The 21,434-nt window shown below is 35.9% G+C and overlaps 1 protein-coding gene across 13 annotated transcripts in view; it reads right to left on the bottom strand.

Annotated features, from left to right (window-relative positions):
- Nucleotides 1–21,434, bottom strand: part of LCLAT1 (lysocardiolipin acyltransferase 1) — a 185,657-nt gene that overhangs the window by 127,760 nt on the left and 36,463 nt on the right. The window lies entirely within an intron of this gene.

The raw sequence follows: 21,434 nt of genomic DNA, 5'->3' as shown, positions 1-21,434 counted from the left end.
CATCCAAATAGGAAGAGAGAAAGTCAAACTATCCCTGTTTGCAGATGACATGATCCTATATCTACAAAACCCCAAAGTCTTGGCCCAAAAACTCCTTAAGCTGATAAACAACTTTAGCAAAGTCTCAGGATACAAAAGTCAATGTACAAAAATCACTAATATTCCTATACACCAACAGTCAAGCCAAAAGCCAAATCAGAAACACAATCCCATTCACAATTGCCACAAAAAGGATAAAATAACTAGAAATACAGCCAATCACTGAAGTGAAAAGATCTCTACAAGGAGAACTACAAAACACTGCTCAAGGAAATCAGAGATGACACAAACAAGTGGAAAAACATTCCATGTTTGTGGACAGAAAGAATATCATTAAAATGGCCATACTACGCAAAGTAATTTACAGATTCAATGCTATTCCTATTAAACCACCAAAGACATTCTTCATGAGACTAGAAAAATCAACTATTTTAAAAATCATATAGAACCAAAAAAGAGCCTAAACAGCCATGGCAATCCTAAGTAAAAAGAATAAAGTTGGAAACATCATGCTACCCAACTTAAAACTATACTCCAGGGCTACAGTAACCAAAACAGCATGTTACTGGTACAAAAACAGACCAATGAAACAGAATAGAGAACCCAGAAATAAAGCAACACATCTACAACTGTCTAATCTTCAACAAAGCTGACAAAAACAAGCAATGGGGAAATGATTCCCTATTCAATAAATGGTGCTGGAAGAAGACTGAAACTGGACCCCGTCTTTACACTATATACAAAAATCAACTCAAGATGGATTAGAGACTTAAATGTAAAACTCAAAACTATAAAAATCCAGAAGGCAATGCTCTTCGGGACATAAGAACTGGCAAAGATTTCATGACAAAGTAACTAAAACAAAAGTAAGAATTGACAAATGGGATTTCAGAAAACTAAAACCTTGCAACAGCAAAAGAAATTATCAACAGAGTAAACAGACAACTGACAGAGAGGGAGAAAAGTTTTGCAAACTATGCATCTGACAAAGGTCTAATATCCAGCATCTATGAGGAACTTAAATTTACAAGGAAAAAAAACCCATTAAAACCATGGGCAAAAGACATGAATACACACTTTGCAAAAGAAGACATACATGTGGCCAAGAGGCATATGAGAAAAAGCTCAACATCACTAATCATGAGAGAAATGCAAATCAAAATCACAATTAGATATCATCTCACACCAGTCAGAATGGCTATTATTAAAAAGAAACAGGTACTGGCGAGGTTGCAGAGAAAAATGAATGCTTATATGCTATTGGCAGGAGTGTACGTTAGTTCATCCATTGTGTCAAACAGTGTGGCAATTCTGCAAAGACCTAAAAACAGAAATACCATTCAACCATCCAATTCCATTACTGGATATATAACCAAAGAAATATAAATTGTTCTCTCATAAAGTTATGTGCATGTATATGTTCACCGATGTTATTCACAATAGCAAACACATGGAATCAGCCTAAATGCCCATGAGTGGTAGACTAGATAAAGAAAATGTGGTACAAATACACCAGCCATTAAAAAAAGAATGAGATTATGTCCTTTGCAGGAACGTGGATAGAGCTGGAGGCCGTTATCCTAAGCAAACTAACATAGGAACAGAAAACCAAATACCACATGTTCTCACTTCTAAGTGGGAGCTAAATGCTGAGAACATATTGACACACAGATGGGAATAAAACAGACTGGGGCCTACTAGAGGGTGGGAGAGGATCAGGAACAATAACTAACAGGTACTAGGCTTAACATCTGGGTGACAAAATAATCTGTATAACAAACTCCCATGACACAAGTTTACCTATATAACAAACGTGCACATGTAAACCTGAACTTAAAATAAATAAAAATATTTAATAAAAATTTTGAAAACACATCAATTAATCCCTGTTAGAATTATTTTTTGTTATAATCTCTAATCCAATACTCTACTAGAAAAGCAGTCCATGAGAGTCAGTTGAAACAAATATATCAGACAACTTTATAATTTTTCCAAGACAACTATAAGTTGATTTTTATTCAAATGACAAAATCAAACATATTAAAGTGAACATGAATATCAATTATTGGCTATATAGTATATGCATATACAGTAATAGTCGTTATTATAAAATTATCATTAGCAATGAAAAATAGAAATATTTTAAAAGATAGATAAAATAATCAGAACCTGATTACTGAGATAATTCTGCAATCTGAAGGAATTTATGTTATTTATGCATCACTCTTCTTATAAGCTTCATAACCAGACACAAACTGATTAAGTTTTTTTAAATTAGTGAAATATTTGAGGTGCCTAATTTCTTTTAAATCTATGGATACATGCTAATTTGCACAGCCTCATTATGATGAACATGTCTACATTTTCTTTCTAACTGCTGTTAAAGAGTTTATGTAAGCCTTTCTGGGCAATCTACGAGGATCCATGTAATTTTCTTTCAGAACTTAGTAACATAAACCATCCTGCCTGATGAAATGGTATGCTTCTTTATGCCCCCAATGAAAACTGTATTTGTTTTCCCTTTGAGTCCCAAAGGATAGAAGGCTCATGGCTAAATTTAACAATCAATTCCAAGATGAAAGACTATGGCTATTACTATCTTTTTCTCCTCTTTCAATCTTTTATTTGTATTCTTAATAGCATTACCACATGTCTTTTATTATTAAAAAAAAAAACTTTATTTTAGAAAGCAGATTATTAATTAAAAATAAATAGAATGTCACTATTAGTGACCTTACTCATCCTTACTTATTAATTTTAAAACACTGTCTCTATTAAAGTATGGTTTTGAGAAACCACTAGAAATATTTAAGAATTTATGTTAAAAATATTCTGAAGACTGAAAAGCATACTCCTTTAATAAGCAAATCATCAGAAGAAACAAACCTTAATCTGTTTGGAAAAAAGACACAAACAGGAAAGGAATAAACTACACAGTTTCATTCTTTTGGAAACTGTACAAAAGAATAATACTTTCCTAGGAACAAAAAAAGAAGTTACAAGATAACAAGCTTTTTAGTTAGAAGAACTTAGGAGAAATAAAAGCCCAGCTGAGCAATTCTAAGCAAATACAACAGGAGAGTTAAAAAGCAGAATGGGGCCAAACTTCAGTTATATCTACCCAAAATGAAGCAAGGAAGAACTTTCAACCATTAATGGATTTCAATAAATAAGCCTGATAATTCCCTCGGGGGAGTCTATTCTGAGAGTTCTTAAACCAGGATAAAGGTGATTAGGATTATCTCAAAATGACATTACTTATCTCTTATTACTTACCTCTTGAGGTTTACCAAAAGGTTTAGTGTGAATTAAATAGTCACAGTTCTCTAAACCCTGATATAATTCTCTTGTTTAAAATTTAAGTTAATACATAGAAAGAAGTAGAGTATATGCTGTATGATTCTACTTATCTAAAGTTCCAAAACAGATAAGCTACATTAATTGTTAGAAGTATGAATACTGGTTATCCTTGGGAGGTGTGGAGCAGGTATAGCAACTGAAAGGAGCACCAGGGAGCTTTTAAGATTTTGGCAACATTGTTTCTTGAATTGGTTTCTTGATTTATGTATCGCTCTATATGTATGTTATAATACAACAATATTCACCCAAAAATGTTACATATAGAAATTAACTTAACCTGGATATTTTATAAATAATCTAATTAGACATACGCAGTTTATAGGAAGAAAATACAAATGGTCAATAGATGTACAAAGAAATGTTTAACTTCACTATTTTCAAGAAAATATAAATTAAAACATTAAAAGACTCCATTACCCTCTCCTGTAAATTGTATTAAAAAATAAATAAATGTCTACATTTTGCCTCCAATATTCTAAAAATCACTGTTGGTGTCCTTGCCTTCACAGCTGGAGGGAGTATCAAGTGGTATACCAAATTAAGAGGGCAAACTGGTAAGTAGCTATTGCTCTTCTGAATAGCATTAATTCACTCTTAATATTTACCCTAGAGAAATACTCAACTATGTACAAAGATGTTTCACTACAGCATTGTCTGTAACAGAAAACAGAAACATTAATGTCTGCCAATGGGGAGAGAGCTAAATGAACTATGGTACATCCAAATACTATGCAACAATATGCAGCAGCTGGAAAGAATGCAGTTAAGCTGTATTTTCTAAATTGATCTGCTCCCCAAGATGTACTGCTAAGAGAAAATGCAATACCATTTTTGGAAGGAAGGAAACCACACCCTCCCCCAAAAAACTTAATGCCATATGGTTTACATAAATAATTATAAATGCAAAGAGATCTGTCTAAAAGAATATCTGCCAATAGTACATATGGTTTCCTTTATGGGATGGGACAGCTGTGACTGAGGATGGTGGTCAAAGGGAATTAAACCTTTCTGTAATGTTCAAAAAAAAAATTTCCATTTGTTACTTATATGGCAAAAAGGCATATATGGAAAAAGTAGTAGCTTAGGCGTAGCCAAAGTAAGTTGCCTGTCAGTCAGTAACTGCTATTTTTTCCATGATCCCATAATCAAAGCAAAAATGATTAATGTTAAGGCAGAAATAACCCGTACCTCCTAGGCAGATGACTGCCTACCATGTATTAAGCTCAAAGTAAATTTTCACAGACAAATTAAAAAGACTGAAAACATAAATTGAGATAGGAATGATAAAAGTATCTTAGTAAACTAAAACTACATTGGTACCACCAAGGATCCTGAGCCTAATAAAACCATCATTTGGTCTACTGAGTAGCATTCACCTCTGTCCACCTGAAGTTTAAGCCTGTGTTTTGTTTCTCCCTTCATGAGATAGAGCCAGAAAAAAAGAGGATAAAAGAATTAAGTGAGGAAGGTATATAGACTGTCAGAAAGCAGGTTTACTGAAATTAAATCCAACTAAATATGAGCCCATAAATATATATGTTACATGTAATATATGTGTAATATATATTATTTGTGTTATATGTGTAATGTTATATACGTATATATGTAATATATGTTGTCTATGTGGTGTATGTTATATGTTATATATATGCATGTAATATATGTTTATGCATGCTATGTCTGCTGTATGGTATGTGTGTGATATATGTTATATATGTATGCAGTGTATATGTATGTTGTATATATGTTATAGATGTAATATGCTATATATAATGTTATATATACACAAATATAAACACACACACACACAAAAAGTCCCTTAAGGATAAAAAAACTTCTAGCAGAAAATAGTTATTTTAAAAGTTACCAAAAACAGAATGGTCATTCCTGACTATCCTCATGTTTACTATAGTGAAAAGCACATAGTTTTATAAAAAGAAAAAGAATCTGTCTACATTTACAAAGTTATTTTAATCATTTCATTTAAACAGAAAATAAGCATCAACCAGTCATTCCATAGTCATTAAAAACTCATATTATTTGCACTATCAAATATTAACCATCTTTGGGCAAAGTACAAGGGTAGTAACATGGAGTCTGTGCCCTCCTATGGGTATCACCTAGGTGGGGAAAGAATGAATTTCAATAAGGGAGGAAAGAAAGAAGATAAGGAAGCATATACTAAATGCCAAGTTCATAAGAAAAGCATCAGGTATGTGATAGTGAGTTCAAAGAATCTTTTAAGCCTCGATCTAGAATTAAAATCGCTGAGCTTTAAACATCTTTCAGCATACCTACAAAGGAAGTGAGGCGCTAGAAGGTTGAGGGCCCTGGCTTGTACTCACAGAGGCCAGTTGCAACAGAGTCAGGCTAAGTAAGACCTTGTATCTCCTGTGGCCAGCTGAGCATTCTTTCCATTAGAAAGGGATCTTAGAAGGCTAAGGAAAATCAACTGAAACACAGAAAAGAAATTAAGATACAAACAAGGCCTGATACAAGAAGGACAGAACTCAGTCAAGCGAGGACAAATTGCAAAGACATAAAGAAGCAGACTTCTTGACATTATTTTTTACGGTACACACTGCACAGTGATTGGTTTAGTCACAAGGAAGTTTTTCCATGTTCTCAGATTTCTGTTGGGTTTTGTTTCTTCCAAATTGTTTCAAACAATATGAATTATCAACAGCAAACTTATTAAAATATCACCAATTTTTTTCTGCTCAAATAGCAAGTACACTGTATTTCAACAATTTCCTGTTATTACACAAAGTTTTCTTATAAGATGTAAAAGTTAAAACCACATACACCCACACTAAGTGGAACTCTACTATGTGAAATCATTTCAGAATGATTAGGGTATCTCTAGTACACTCTACCTACCTGTTATTTAAGGAACTACTTTTCTGGTTCAAATTACTTATTATAGTCCTCAAAATGTTAAACATAGAGTTACAATATGATCCAGCAAGTCCAGTCCTAGATACATAAACCCAAATGAAATGAAAACATATGTCCCCACAAAAACAGGTACACGAATGTTCATAATGAAATAAAAGACCCACAAGACTTGTTTTCTGGTCACAACCCTGCTGACCACAACAGGATTTGACCCAGACAGGATTAAGTGAAAAAACAGGCAGGCATCCACAGATGGCAAGGATAGCAATCCCTAGCTGCCCTCATTGTTCATTACCATAAGATACTTCCACCAGCACCATGACAGTTTATAAATGCCATGGCAACGACCTGTAAGTTACCAACCCCTTCCTTGGCAAGGGCTTGGAAATTACTGATCCTTTCCTAGAAAGTTCTAAATAATCCGCCTCTCAATTTGTATTAACCTGCCCCTTAATTTGCATGCAATTGAAGTGGGTATAAATGAGTATAAATGCAACTGCCAAGAGACCATACATTGCCTACTCGGGGCCCAATGCCTATGAGTCAACCCTGTTCCACAAGGAACAGTACTGTTCAATAAATGATTGCTGTCACTGGCTCACCCTTAAATTCTTTCCTGGGTAAAGCCAAGAATCCTCCTGGGTTAAGCCCCAATTCTGGGGCTCACCTGTCCTGAATCAACAGCACCACTATTCATAATAAAGGTGGAAAAGACCCAAACAGCTTTTACTTGTTGAATGGATGAACAAAAGTGGTATATCTATCAGTAGATATTATACTAAAAAGAGAGAGAGAGAGGAGGTACTGATGGTATTGATACATGCTACAACATAGATGGACTTTGAAAACACTATTCTAAGTGAAAAAAGCCAGTCACTAATGGCCACATAGTATATGATTTCATTCACATGAAATGCCCAGACCAGACAAAGCTACAGAGACAGAGAGCAGATCAGTGGTTCCCTACGACTAGGGACAGTGGGATGTGAGGTGACTACTAGTTAGTACAAAGCTTATGATAACTGGACAGTGGTGATAGTTGCACAGCTCTGTGAACAGTCTAAAAACCACTGACTTGTACAGTTTAAAGGAATGAATTGTATATGTGAATTATATTTCAAAACAGAAAAATAATGTTACTTAGCTGAGAGATTACCAAGCCATGAATAACTAATCAATTCTGCCCTGAACGTCATCAATGCTGAAGGAAAAGAGAAATTGTAAAGATACCTATCACCTTACAAATTAGAAACAAGAACAAATGCAAGCAAAGCCAGAGAACAAAAGGGGACCGAAAACTAGAGAGTGAAATGACCGAACAAAAAAAGGACTAGATCGAAATACATCAAAATGTTACCAATGGCTGTCCTTGCCTAGTGAAACTATTGTTTTTTCCTCTCTCCCCTATTTTTATTTTCCAATTGTGTGCAACTAGTGTTATTTTTACATATTAACAAAAAATATCCCAGCAACATTTGTTCCAAAGAGAAAAATTATAAGCTAGGATTTCTTACATTAAAGGACTAGATAAAGCTCATCACTAATACATATATCAATGAGGGTGGCATTAGCCACTAACATAAAGTATAAAATTTGAATTATATAATGTTAAAGAAACTGGTCCAATGTTTTCCATACATAAAAAAGTTGATATTCAGACATTAATCATTTTTTTCTAATATAAAATTATTGGTATTCATTGAAAGGCATAAAATGCCACTGTTTCAGGGGAGGGCATCTAACAAGTGATTTGACTGGACAAGAAATAAAATGCTTTCCTTCATGTTTCTTATTATAATCAATTCTTTTTTATTTTCTTCTTTTTTTCTTGAGACAGAGTCTTACTCTGTCACCCAGGTTGGAGGGCAGTGGCGTGATCCTGGCTCACTGAAACCTCCACCTCTTGGGTTCAAGTGATCCTCCCACCTCAGCCTCCCAAGCAGCCAGGACCACAGGTGTAAGCCACCATAACCGGCTAATTTTTTCTTTATTTTTTGGTAGAGACAGAGTTTCACCATGTTGACCACCACACTCAGCCTACAATGAAATCTTTAAAAACAAACAGCTCATATTCTTTACAAAATCTATAGTTATGTCATTATCTTTAATAAAATACTTTTTTAAAGTTACAGACTAATGCACACTGAATGAACACACTGCCATTTTGTCAGATAAAACAAAGACATCTGTTACCAAAACACTGGGGGTTTGGTCTAGGTCTCTGCTGCTCAAAGCACAGAAAGCCAGTCACTAAGATGAGTACTGCCAGAGGAAAAAGACTTTAATTGGGTGCACAGCAAAGGAGATGGGAGATCAGTCTCAAATCCATCTTCTTGCCAAACTAGAATCAGGAGTTTATAAGCAGGAAAGAAATATAACTACATGCCAAAACCAAACCAGGAATTAGGGAGGGGTAGGGAAGAGGGCTTGGTCAATAGGCAGTAGGTGGTTTAGTAAGGCAATCATGGTGGGTGAGGGGGCTGGTGTCTCACTGTCTAGAAATGGTGATTTGGTAAGTTTCAGTTCCCTGATACTATCTGGGAGGTCTGATGGTTGGTTTCCTGAAAAAGGAACTCAGATAAGACAACTGTAACTTTCTAGGTTTTAAGCCTGAAAGGGTCAATTTCTATGTTTATTCAAAAGAAACTATCAAATCAGTTCTATGGGATAATTTGGCTGATTTCACATGGGTCAGTCATAGTATCTTTTAATAGATACAAGCAAAAAAAGAAAATATTTAAATCAGTTTCCCTCTTACAATCTGTTCTTCACACAGCAAAGGATAGTTTACCCACAGTGAGTCCTAAAATGTATATTCAAGATTTCAGCCTCCTAAAACTGTATGCTGTTATATATATTTCCACAGAAAAGATCCCTAACATTTTTCAGAGGGGTTTGTAAATAAAAGGAGTTAAGGCACTACTGCTTTAGAAAGAAAATTCAATAGCAGTCTAAGATAGTCTTCTGCTGGAAACAAATTCTAGAGAAGTGCTTAACTCGCAAAAAAATTATGTTGTGTAATTTTCATCATGAAACAAGCTTATCTAGGCAATGAGTAGAGCCACAGATAAAGCATATATGGTCATTATTCTACAAAATAACTCTAACTTGAGAAGTCAAAAAACCACAAAGTACTGAAGAAAAGGCAGAAACAGATTTATTACTTATGTATATATTATAGGTAAAATTGTTGTTTATATTTATTGGCATTAGGTTTTGTTTTTTAAATACTTGAGATGTTTTCATGATTAATACCTCATAATATGAATGAAATCAAGTAAGTTTTGATTCAAAGCATTTCTGATTGAATATCAACCATGGAATTCTGTGTGAATGTTACAAATGTTAATTTTTTTTTTTTTTACTTATTCTCAAGGAAAATGGTTTTATATAAAAGTATGCTTCATACAAACAGTAACACAGTTAATTACTGAAACATCTACTTCACTATTAAAATGCTGAACCTTTTATTCTCTAGATTTACAAAAATCAAATTAAGTAACAGATAGAGAAGGACCCCAGAACTTTCTCTATGTATCTTAAAGTGTTTCATGTAGCACATTCTTACCATTAATAAATAAAAACCACAGATAATTAATGTGACTGTCAATAAATCTCACGAAGCCTTAAGAAAGGCAATTGATACTCAGGATTTTAAAAAATTATTTACAAGATATACAGATGAAACTCTTTGATGGACAAAAAGAGACTATTTTCAGAAAAGTATAATTATTAAAATATCATGGAAGTCATCTCTGAAAATCTGATCAATTTAAAAACCACATTGTCTATAAAATCATATATCATGGAAATTCAAAGTTCAAACAGGCTTTAGAGATAACTTAGTCGACTGGCTAGCAAACTTCTGGGCCATGAAACCCTTTATCCAAAAATACCACCAAGAAGTCTCATATAAAACAAATAAAAACACAGCAGCTCTGATTCAGAGCCCAACCCCACTCCTCACCTCTGCCAGGACCTCTCCTCCCTAGGGGTGTTAAAGAACATCATCCGAAATCAGTGGCCCAGGCAAACCCTTTCTATTCTAGATGAGGTAACAGAGATCAGATTTACTTTTGGTAGTTTATTTTCCTTAATGCTAAGAAAATTTTTATCCAGACTGCCTGATGGTTGGTTTACATCTTATATAATCTTCATTTAAAGTTAGCCACAAACACACAATTTTAGAGATAGAAGAAGCCGGCAGGCTTCCCACTCTCAGTCTGGTCTCTCCAGTCTACTCTGCCTATATTAAAATTGGTTGCATTAAAAATGAGTATTTTTTCAGGAATCATTAAAAGACATGGAAGAAAAGAGAAATGCTATATAAAGAACTTTACATACAATATTCCAATTCTCACAATTCTATAAAGTAGTTAACCATATATCCATTTTATAGCTGCAGAAAGTGAGCTCAGAAACATTTAAACATGCCCATGAGAGAGGATAAAGAAACCAGTCAGGCAGGCAGTTGGGATGGGCCCTTGGTAAAATTTCTTCAAACAAAGCCTGGAAATCAAACTGCAGGCCCCTGATAGGAAAGAGTCCATGTCCTTGAATGGAAATACTTACTCTGTGAACCCAAAACCCTTTTTGGACACATTTCTCTCTCCTTGGCATGCCTTAGTCTCTTACTTTTCACATATTTAACATATGCCTACCTTTCTGTAATCAGCCACCAGCTAAGTATTCATTTACATAGGGTGAATCATCATTTCAACCAGATTGATCTCCGGCCAAGATTAAACTTCAGTCCCTGACTGGTCCCAGCTCAAGGTCCTGGGCCAAGCCTCTGCCTCTGCCTCCAATTCTTTATACTATCATAATCTCTTTCTAAGTGGTGCTTTCTCTAAAACAGCCTCCAGACCAGTCAGCACATTCCTCATCTTTCCAGTGCCTAAAATCCCCAGACTCAGCCTCATAGCTGACAACCCTCTTTCAGACCCCCTCTCAGCTGCAGAGAGCTTTTCTCTTTTGTTTATTAAACTTTTGCTCCAAACTCACCCTTGGTGTCCATGCTCAATTTTCTTGGTCATACAAAGAAGTATGGGTAACACCTCAGACAACTAGACTGCTTCACCTAGACTATGTAACTGGCAATCAGTGGAGTCAGGATTTAAGCCTACATCCATTTAACTCCAAATCCTGAACTGTTTCCAATAAAAAACTTCACATTTGTGTAGCACAAATTCCACGCTATGAAAGAAAGGAGGACCACATGGTGCAGGCAGAGAAAAATACCATATATCCTTCAAAACAGTATCAGTGACAGCTGTCTACTAATATGAATACCCTAAGTTATTGGCATCACTGAAATGAGGTGACAAAGAGTATGGCTGACAATGCATTAAAAAATAAGAAGAAACAAAGTAACAGGAAGACCAACAAAGCAAAGCTCAGTTTAAATTAATGAGGCCTAGATTATGAATGTAAAGAGTTTTAAAAATAACTATTCAGAGAATCAACCATGAGAAACTCAATCACTGCCCTTAAGGAAAAGCATTAAGTTCCAAAGTGAAAGAAAACAAATTGTCAGAGGCTGCTACAAATGAGTAAATTACAATTTATTTATCAAAAAGTAGGCCGGGCACGGTGGCTCACACTTGTAATCTCAGCACTTTGGGAGGACGAGGTGGGTGGATCACGAGGTCAAGAGACTGAAACCATCCCAGCCAATATGGTGAAACCCCATCTCTACTAAAAATACAAAAATTAGTCAGGCGTGGTGGCACGAGACTGTGGTCCCAGCTACTCAGGAGGCTGAGGCGGAAGAATCACTTGAACCCAGGAGGTGGAGGTTGCAGTAAGCCGAGACTGCACCACTGCACTCCAGCCTGGCGACAGAGCAAGACTCCATCTCACAAAAAAAAAAAAAAGAGTAAAATGTTTTTTCAGATATTTAACAAAATGCCACAGAAATAGTTATTAATGCAAAGTCTACCATTTTTAATAAAAACTCAGTTTTTCTCCAAAATATTTTTATCCTTGATTAACTGGAATCCTGATAAAAAAGCAATTCAGTGTAAAGGCTAAAAAATATATAAAATTAAGATACTAAAATTCCACATAACTAATAATTACAAAAGCAACAGTCTAGAAGTTATTGCAGGTGGCACTTCTCCAAGAAATTAAATCAGTTAGTGGGATGAAAGTAAAAAGGAACTTGAACTGGTACTAGGGTTACCTTGTATTGTGTTTACTTCAAGCACCTCTGGTTTATATCAGAAAATGTTGAGTCTAGAGGATATACACAAGTATAGTATATAGGGCATCTTCCCTAAGTATCAGTTTTACTATATTTTGGAAATAAACTTTTACCTTCATACACAACTACATAAAGTAGATCATAAAAGTCTCATAAAACTTACAATCTAGCAGGGGAATCTAATTCTGAAATAAGTAAATAGTGACATTGTAATAAAGGCTATGAAAGCTATAACAAGAGTTGTATGCTCTTCTAGGAAGGCCAGAAATAATAACAGTAGTACAGCTAAAGTAGAGAAGCTTTGGTTTGGGTTTTGTTTGTGGGTTTACTGGGGGCTGCCTGGGTAGAGATAGGGGCTTAAGAGACGCGAGTGTGTATGGTATCCTGCATCCCTGGGCAGGTAGGTGTTTGTTAGGTTCAAGGAACTGAAATAAGATTTAGATGAGCATTTTTAATAATAAAAAATAGGCCCATAATATCTTTATAACTCTAGAGAGGAAGGATGCTAGGCTTTTAGTTAACACTAATCCATTGCATATGCATATGACACATTACAAAGTTTACAAATCACTTCCCTTTACACTCTTATTTGACCTTTGTGGCAACCTATAAGAAAGAAAAGGTAGGAATTTTACAGATGAAGAAATGGTTTTGTGCCCAAGGTCATAATGCCAGATAATGGAAGCACTGGCGGTATCTCTGATCCTACTGAACGTCCTCCAGTTATCATACACATGTCCACTACCCACACAATACCCAGCAGAAAGACCCCAAGAAACTCCACGAACTGAAAGGCTACACTGTGCCAAGGGCAGAATCAGAGGCAAAAGGTACAGTGAGCTGGCACTATCCTACAGGATTCCCCCAACAAACTAATTCAGAAAGAAGGATCCTGATATGGTTTGGGTCTGTGTCCCCACCCAAATCTCATGTCAAACTGCAATCTCCAATGTTGGAAGAGGGGCCTGGTGGGAGGTGACTGGATCATGGAGGCAGATTCCCCCTTGCTATTCTCATAACGTGAGTAAATTCTTATGAGATTTTGTTGTTTATAAGCATGTAGCACTTCCCCTCTTTCTCTCTCTTCCTCCTGCTCTGGCCATGTAAGACAATCTAGCTTCCCCTTTGCCTTCTGCCATGATTATAAGTTTCCTGAGGCCTCCCCAACCACACTTCCTGTAAAGCTTGTGGAACCATGAGCCAATTAAACCTCTTTTCTCTATGAATTACCCAGTCTTAGGTAGTTCTTTACAGCAACGTGAGAACAGACTAATACAGACCCCAATATATTATCCGTATCTCCACAGCAAAGAAGTCAAGAATAATACATAATTACCTCATTAAAAAAAAAAAATTTCATGTAATCATTAGAAAAACCATAAGGCAAAGAAGTCTTATACCTACGGACTGCTTAGACTTATACTCCAGGCCTCGCACGCTACTAAAAACCACACCTATGTAATCCAACCAACACCCTCTCCTCTGCCCTTTCACCTCCACCCTTACTTTCTCTACCTATGAAATGAGAAGACCGGGGCTCTGTTAGTCGTTCTCAACAAAATGACACTACCCCGCTAAGAGCATTTTGCAAATCCGTTGGTGCTTTTGCTTTCTTCTTCCTTTTTTTTTTTAACCTTCTAGCATAATTGTACCTTCTACAGCATTTTAAATTATATTCCTTTTATTTTTCCTTTATATTGCAATTAGAGAATATATTGATTCATATTATTTGTGGGGGTAAAAATTTTCATTAGGAATTTCATTTCAGGACACTAAGGAGAGTACTAGAAATATTTATTATGGGCCAGGTGCAATGGCTCACACCTGTAATCCCATCACTTTGGGAGGCCAAGGTGGGTGGATCTCCTGAGGTCAGGAGTTTGAAACCAGGCTGACCAACATGGAGAAACTCTATCTCTTCTAAAAATACAAAATTAGTGAGGCATGGTGGCATGTGCCTGTAATCCCAGCTACTTGGGAGGTGGAGGCAGGAGAATCGCCTCAGCCTCCCAGGTAACCTGGGAGGCGGAGGTTGCGGTGAGCCAAGATCGTGCCATTGCACTCCAGTCTGGGCAAGAAGAGCGAAACTCTATCTCAAAAAAAGAAATACGTATTATGAAAGGGGGGCTTTGAGTTAGAATTAAAAATTAATAGACTAGATAATCATGAAGGTTCTTTCCAGTTCTATAATTTACTGATTTCACGAATACTTTTACCACAAATTATGAGAAAAAGAACACTGATAAAGAAAGTGTACATGATAATTTGTGGGCAAGAACAAAAAATTCTAAATCTGCTTCTGCACTTGATTAAATAATTAAATTTGTAGCAAAGTAATTACATCTTACTGCCTAAAATGTTATGCATCAGAACACTGTGTACTTTACTTTTAAGAAAAGATTAAAATGTCAAAAAGAAAATCAATCTTATATTAGGGACTTAAAAACACAAGTTCAAAAGGAAGCTCTGGGATTGGCAAAGATTTGGCCCATATGTCCCAATGATAAATTAAAAAAAAAAAAAGCACACTTTATGAAACGGTTATAGCATGAAATGAACCTGGAATCATTAACATAAATACATTTACTATACTTCCATCCACCCCCAAACTGAGAAACTGGTGATACATTTCAAAAAAATAAAAATAAAAAAATTGTTAAAACAGAAAGGTGATGCTTTGAGGATCAACTGATCAATTTTCCATGGGAAAAGTAGGGGAGAGAATACAGATGTTAAGAAGACATGGCATCCCTTGAGCAAGTCAACATTGCAAAGCTACTGCAGGCTTTAAAAAAAAAATTAATAGAATGCCTACTATAGGCTAGGCAACCCCCCCCCACACACACACACTTACACACACGTATGTGTACTTGTATTTACAAGTTTATATTTTCTAATCATAGCATTTAATAATCATAACCTTTCAAGGTAGATATTGTCCACTTTTACTTATGAAGAATATGAGGTTAAAGGACAACACAGGGATTTCCAGCTATCAGGACCACATGAAACAAGCCTTTTCAAAATTAGCCTAAAAGCCTCTGAGGAAGAAAGCTGTCGAACATTATACAAACTTGACTTTGCAGAAGAGTTCTGCTAAACTTCACCCACTGACTTAATATTATATATGAAACTATTTCCTTTTTGTTTTTTGGTTTTAAGACAGGGTCTCATTCTGTCACCCAGGCTGGAGTGCAGAGGTGCAATCATAGCTCACTGCAACCTCGAACTCCTGGACTCAAGTGATCTTCCTGCCTCCTCATCCTCAACAGCTGTGACAACAGGCACGCAACATACCTGTCCAATTATATTTTTATTCTTCTGTTTTATTTATTATTTTTATTTATTTATTTTTAATTACTTAGTTGGCTATTTAGTTATTGGACTGATTGATTGCAGAAATGGGGGGATTTCACTATGTTACCAGGCTGGTCTTGAAGACCTCAGCCTCTCAAAGTGTTGGGCTACAGGTGTGAGCCACTTCTTCGCCCAGTCAAAACTAATTTTTTTTTTGAGACCGAGTCTCTCTCTCTCTCTCTGTCACCTAGGCTGGAGTGCAGTGGCACCATCTCAGCTCATTGCAACCTCCACCTCCCGGGTTCAAATAATTCTCCTGCCTCAGCCTCCCAAGTAGCTGGGACTACAGGCGTGCGCCACCACATTCATCTAATTTTTGTATTTTTTTTTTTTTTAAGTAGAGACGGGGTTTCACCATACGGGTCAGGCAAGTCTTGAACTCCTGACCTCGTGATCCACCTGCCTTGGCCTCCCAAAGTGCTGGGACTATTTTTTAAATGCCTAATGCTTCTATGTACTAAGAACTTTCATAACCATTACCTTATTTGAGATTTCAACATTTTATCTCAGTTGGTGTCATGTTTAAGATATTCATGTGATTTGATAGCCCCTATTATTCCAGTCCATAAAGGAAGAATCAGAAAACAGATCGATGGTTGCCAGGGGTTAGGAAGAGAATGTGAGACAATAAAGGGATAGCACGAGGAGTTTTCTGGAGTGACAGAACTGTTCTGTATCTTGACTATAGTTGGGTGCTGGGGATTACACAACTACACATATATTAATATTTACTGATGTATGCCAAAAAAATGTCAGTTAAAAAACTTAACTGCACTTCCTTAACAGCATGATCTAGAACACGCTTTTGGTGTAAGAATATTCCTCCTGGACTTCATTTACTTTCAACACCACAGCGTTTAGCTCACGAAATAAAATGACTTTGTAGAAATACTTTAGTCCTTCGATTGTTCAGTGTTTTCTGTACATTCCCATAAAACAGCTGCCAATTTATTTTTTAAAACATCACTAAGTTCTATTGATATTTCAACATTTTAAAAATCCAAGTTATAACAAAGTCAGACTCTACAAAAGTGACTGCCTTCCAAATTTCCTTATGAGTTCCACTACATGAAAGTCTATATTAAATAAGAAGAAAGTCTATTTTAAGTCTCTACTCACAACCATTTTAATCTTAAGAGGGAGGGAGACAAAATTTACTGAGTATCCACCTCCACATGTGTGCCAAACATTACTGCAACTGTCTTACTTCACTAGATAATCTCACCACCCCTGGAAAGGAGTTGCTCTTCCAATTTTACAAAGAAAAAACATGGGGTTCAGCAGGTTAAACAATGTAGCCCATCGGTCTGAGTTAATAAGGTAGTAGGGCCAAAATAAGCCAAAGCTTTTTTAAAAAGAGCTAATTTTAGTGTGCCCCAAAAATAAGAGTATAAATTTACAGTATGTGGAAATTTATAAATGAAATTCACAGAGTCAGTGCAAAATACTGATTTGTCGTCTCTAAAAGTAGAAAACTGTCAAGTTATTTGCTATGTGATAAAAATTCTTCCAACCAAGAAGTCTGAGATTATGCTAACAAGACAATTTCATGCACTAGATTTTACTAGTAATAAAGAAAGCAAGCTCTTTGGTATTGTCTACTATCAAGAATTAAAAATATCTAGCATTTTACATAACTTATTGGTGATATCCATCACATAGCAGCAACTCAAGGATAAAGTACCATATACCCAACTTTTTTTTTTTTTCCTCCCCCCAGCTCTTAACTTCTTGAGTCCAAACACCTACTCTTAAACTTTAAGGTCTCCAACAGTCTGGCCCCAAGTTAATTTTTGAAATTTCCTCTAACTATTCAGCTTCCTAACACTCTACTCAAGCCACAGCTGAATTCTTCCTATTGCCCAAGCTCAATTTATACGTCCTCACATCTAAGCATTTGCTCATATACCCACTTTACTCCACTTAAGGAAATTCAATCCACCCTACAACTAGCTCAATTCTCTCCTCCTACAGTAACCCTACCCAAACTACCAGTTCAAAACAGTGTCCTTTCCCTACAATTCCTATGACTTATGTATTCATAATGTACTAGTGTTACTGTGTTAAACTGCTATTTATCTCACTATTTTTCATATATGTCTTATTTCTACATGTCAGAAACCTGATACAGAAGCCTATTTTTGTAGCATCCACACCTACTGGGTAGCCAGAAAATAAGTATTTTTTTAAATTTTAGGCTACAAGGATGGTACTTAACGATCTGCATATGTACCCCAGACGTAAAGTATAAAAAAAAAAAGTTTGAGGAGAAAATTTTTTAAAAAGGGATGATACTTAAATATATATATTGATACATACAACATGATACATAAATGTCTAATATATGCACAACCTAGACATAGTATTACAGTTTCCCTTTAGGAATAAAAATGTTTAAAACACATTTTATCTTTTCTGCAATTAAAGCTTCTAAGCAGAGTAAATCCAATGGCAAATTCCTATATTCCCTTTTCTTATCACCCATTTAAATTATAAATAGTTCATTGGTTATTATTTTGGCCTCATACATTTCTCCCTGAAAGTCCAGTTATACCATCTACATATAACATACACAAAGGTTGTGGAGTACTACCACAAATGCAACTAATACGCTAAAATTGAGGCATAAACAACCAGCCTTAGAAGTGGTAGCCGTAAATAAAAATTATTCACTCTTGGGAAACTGAAAATATATCTACAAGCAAAATACAAATACAAGCTGGTACTAAGGCCACCTGCTAAGCTTTTAAATTCGAGTGGGTTACCTATGCATATACTACCATACGAAATCATGAGAGCCAGAAATACAGCAAATCATAAGGTCACCTAGTTTGATGAGGCAATAAAACACAATGGTTGACAGCACAGGCTCTGGAGGCAAACTCTACACGAACCCTGTCTAACTCCATTACTCACTATACTAACAATGTAGCCTTTAAAGCAAGTTAACAACCTCACTGTGCCTCCATGAGTAATAACAGTACCTACCTTAGGATAAGTATTGAATTAATATATGTCAAGTGCTTAGAAGAGTGCCTGGTAAGTGCTCAATAAATATACTACTGAATTATACATGTCTATTGTTTCAATTAATATATTCTATCAAACATATACTTTATCCGGTCAGGCACAGTGGCTCACACCTGTAATCGCGGCACTTTGGAAGGCCAAAGTGGGCAGATCACAAGGTCAAGAAATCAAGACCATCTTGGCCAACATAATGAAAACCCATCTCTATTAAAATACAAAACTTAGCTGGATGTGGTGGCACGCGCCTGCAGTCCCAGCTACTCAGGAGGCTGAGGCAGGAGAATTGCTTGAAGCTGGGAGGTAGAGGTTGCAGTGAGCCAAGATTGTACCACCGCACTCCAATCTGATGCCTGGCAAAAGAGTAAGACTGTCTCAAAAAACAGAAAAATAAAAAAATATATATGCTTTATCCATGGCCTATATATTTACAGATGTACTTAGGTTTACCAGATACATACTGTCTTCTGCCTATTTCACTAGATGAGTTTCCTGCTCATATAAACCATACCTTCTTTCTCATTTAGGACTTTCTACAACAGCAATATCTAATATAATATATATCTATTAGATATAAATATCTAATAGAAATATAATTAAGTCACAACTGTAATTTTAACTCTTCTAGTAGCCATATTTTTAAAAGTAAATAATATATTTAACCTAGTATGTCTAAAATGTTATCATTTCAACATGTAATCAACCCAAATAAATTATTAACAAGATACTGTACGTTTACTTTTTTCATACTAAGTCTGATATCTGGTATACATTTTACACTTACAGCATATCTCAATTTGACTAGTCACATCACGAATAGTCAGTGCTATGTGTTACTCTAGTAGATACCACATTGGACAGTGCAGCTTAATATACTTCTGCACATAGGTATGCATACTGTATACAGAATGACTACAAAATTAAATCTTCAAAATTTGCATGCTGTATTAAGTTTGTTGAAAACAAGTAACAATTTCGGTATTATTATCTATGAGTCCAAAATCTTAGACTTCTCCAAAAGGAAGCATTTCAAGTGCCTAGTTTCTCAAAACTCTATTTTACAGATGAAGAAACTCAGAGAAGTAACTTAGTGTATTATTAAGGGTTACCAGGAAAATTTCCTTTTTTGAGTCCTAGGCCTTTCTACAATCAAACTACTCTTCAAAATCAGGGTAGCCCCTAAATTAGCTAAGACTATGGTCAGGCTATCCAGGTTTGAACTCTAGCTTGGCCATTTAATAATTGTGAAATTTCCAACCTTTTACTTCCTCAGTAAAAAACGGGTGATAATAGCAGTACCTACACATCAAGGAGTTGTGAAAATCAGATGAGTTAATACACAGGAAGTACCTGGAACAGCAACTGGTGTATGGTACACATACTGAGTAAATACTGGTTATTATTAATTTTTAAAAGAAAGCTGATATAGCTAGATGAAGACACATCCGTTTGGATTTAGACAGAAATGCTTCACGTGAAGTGTGAAAGTGTGGCCAGTGTTTTGCATGTTTTAAGTGTAACAGTGGGTTACTTGAACAGACCCACCATTACACTGGCTGGCTCTCTTCAGGCCAAGGTGGGTGCCAGATACCCCAATAATGTGGGGCATGACCAACTCAATATACCTCTGGAGGCTATATGAGTAAACAACAAACTGTCCTCATGAAAGCAGGATGTCAGCAAACTAACAAACTGTGTCTGCGCCAGAAGGAATGTTGAGGGCAGTCACGCCTCAGATCCCATGCTCCTAGAGGTTATCTACCTGAATATCTGGAACCTGTTAAACAAGGGAAGCAGTACCTGCGATAAATCAAGTAGCTGACTATCACTCTTCCTCCCTATTCACTTTACTTAATAAATATGAAGGGTTGTAAAAACTCAGGGCCTTTGTTCACCTGAAGCAGAGCCCCTGACCCCTGCTTTCTAATAGAATCTTTTGTCTTTTGTCTTCCATTCCACTTGGATTTGTTCTCCTTTGTTCGTGAGATAACTATGGCAGGTGGGGCCACAGGGCACTGGGCCCTGCCTTACACAGACCTCTTAGCAGAATTCCTCTTTCTTCCTTGACCAGATGGAACAGAACAGGCTCTTTCCCCACTGTATCTTGCCTATGTGGTAAGAAACTGTAAAGAAGTTCTACTTCTTGGAGTGGAAATTCCTCCTTTTCTTTCCCAGGGGAGGTAAAGAAGGTAATATCAAATACGCTTTCATTTAACTCGCATCTTGTGAATTGTATTCTCCAAGCCCATTCACTTGTATGGTGCACAGGTGGAGGAGGGAATGCTATCAGAACTACAACTGAAATACAAAATGTCTTTAATAAGATTAAGATATTTGTGCGGTCATATTGTGGCAGATCTAGGGCTAGATCTATAGTCTAAGTCACGTGCTCTCAATTCTAAACCAGGATAAGATCATATGCTAACATATCAGTACGAAGGAAAACTGATCCTGGGCCAAAAAATGATTACAGGTTGAGAGGAAATGATCTGATAGTTTATCTAAGATTATACAAATTCATAGTCCATAATTTTCACATTGTAATAAA

Source organism: Callithrix jacchus, chromosome 14, assembly GCF_049354715.1.
Source record: "Callithrix jacchus isolate 240 chromosome 14, calJac240_pri, whole genome shotgun sequence".
NCBI lineage: Eukaryota > Metazoa > Chordata > Mammalia > Primates > Cebidae > Callithrix > Callithrix jacchus.
Note: the sequence above shows the minus strand (reverse complement) of the source record. Positions and strands in the feature narration are given on the sequence as shown.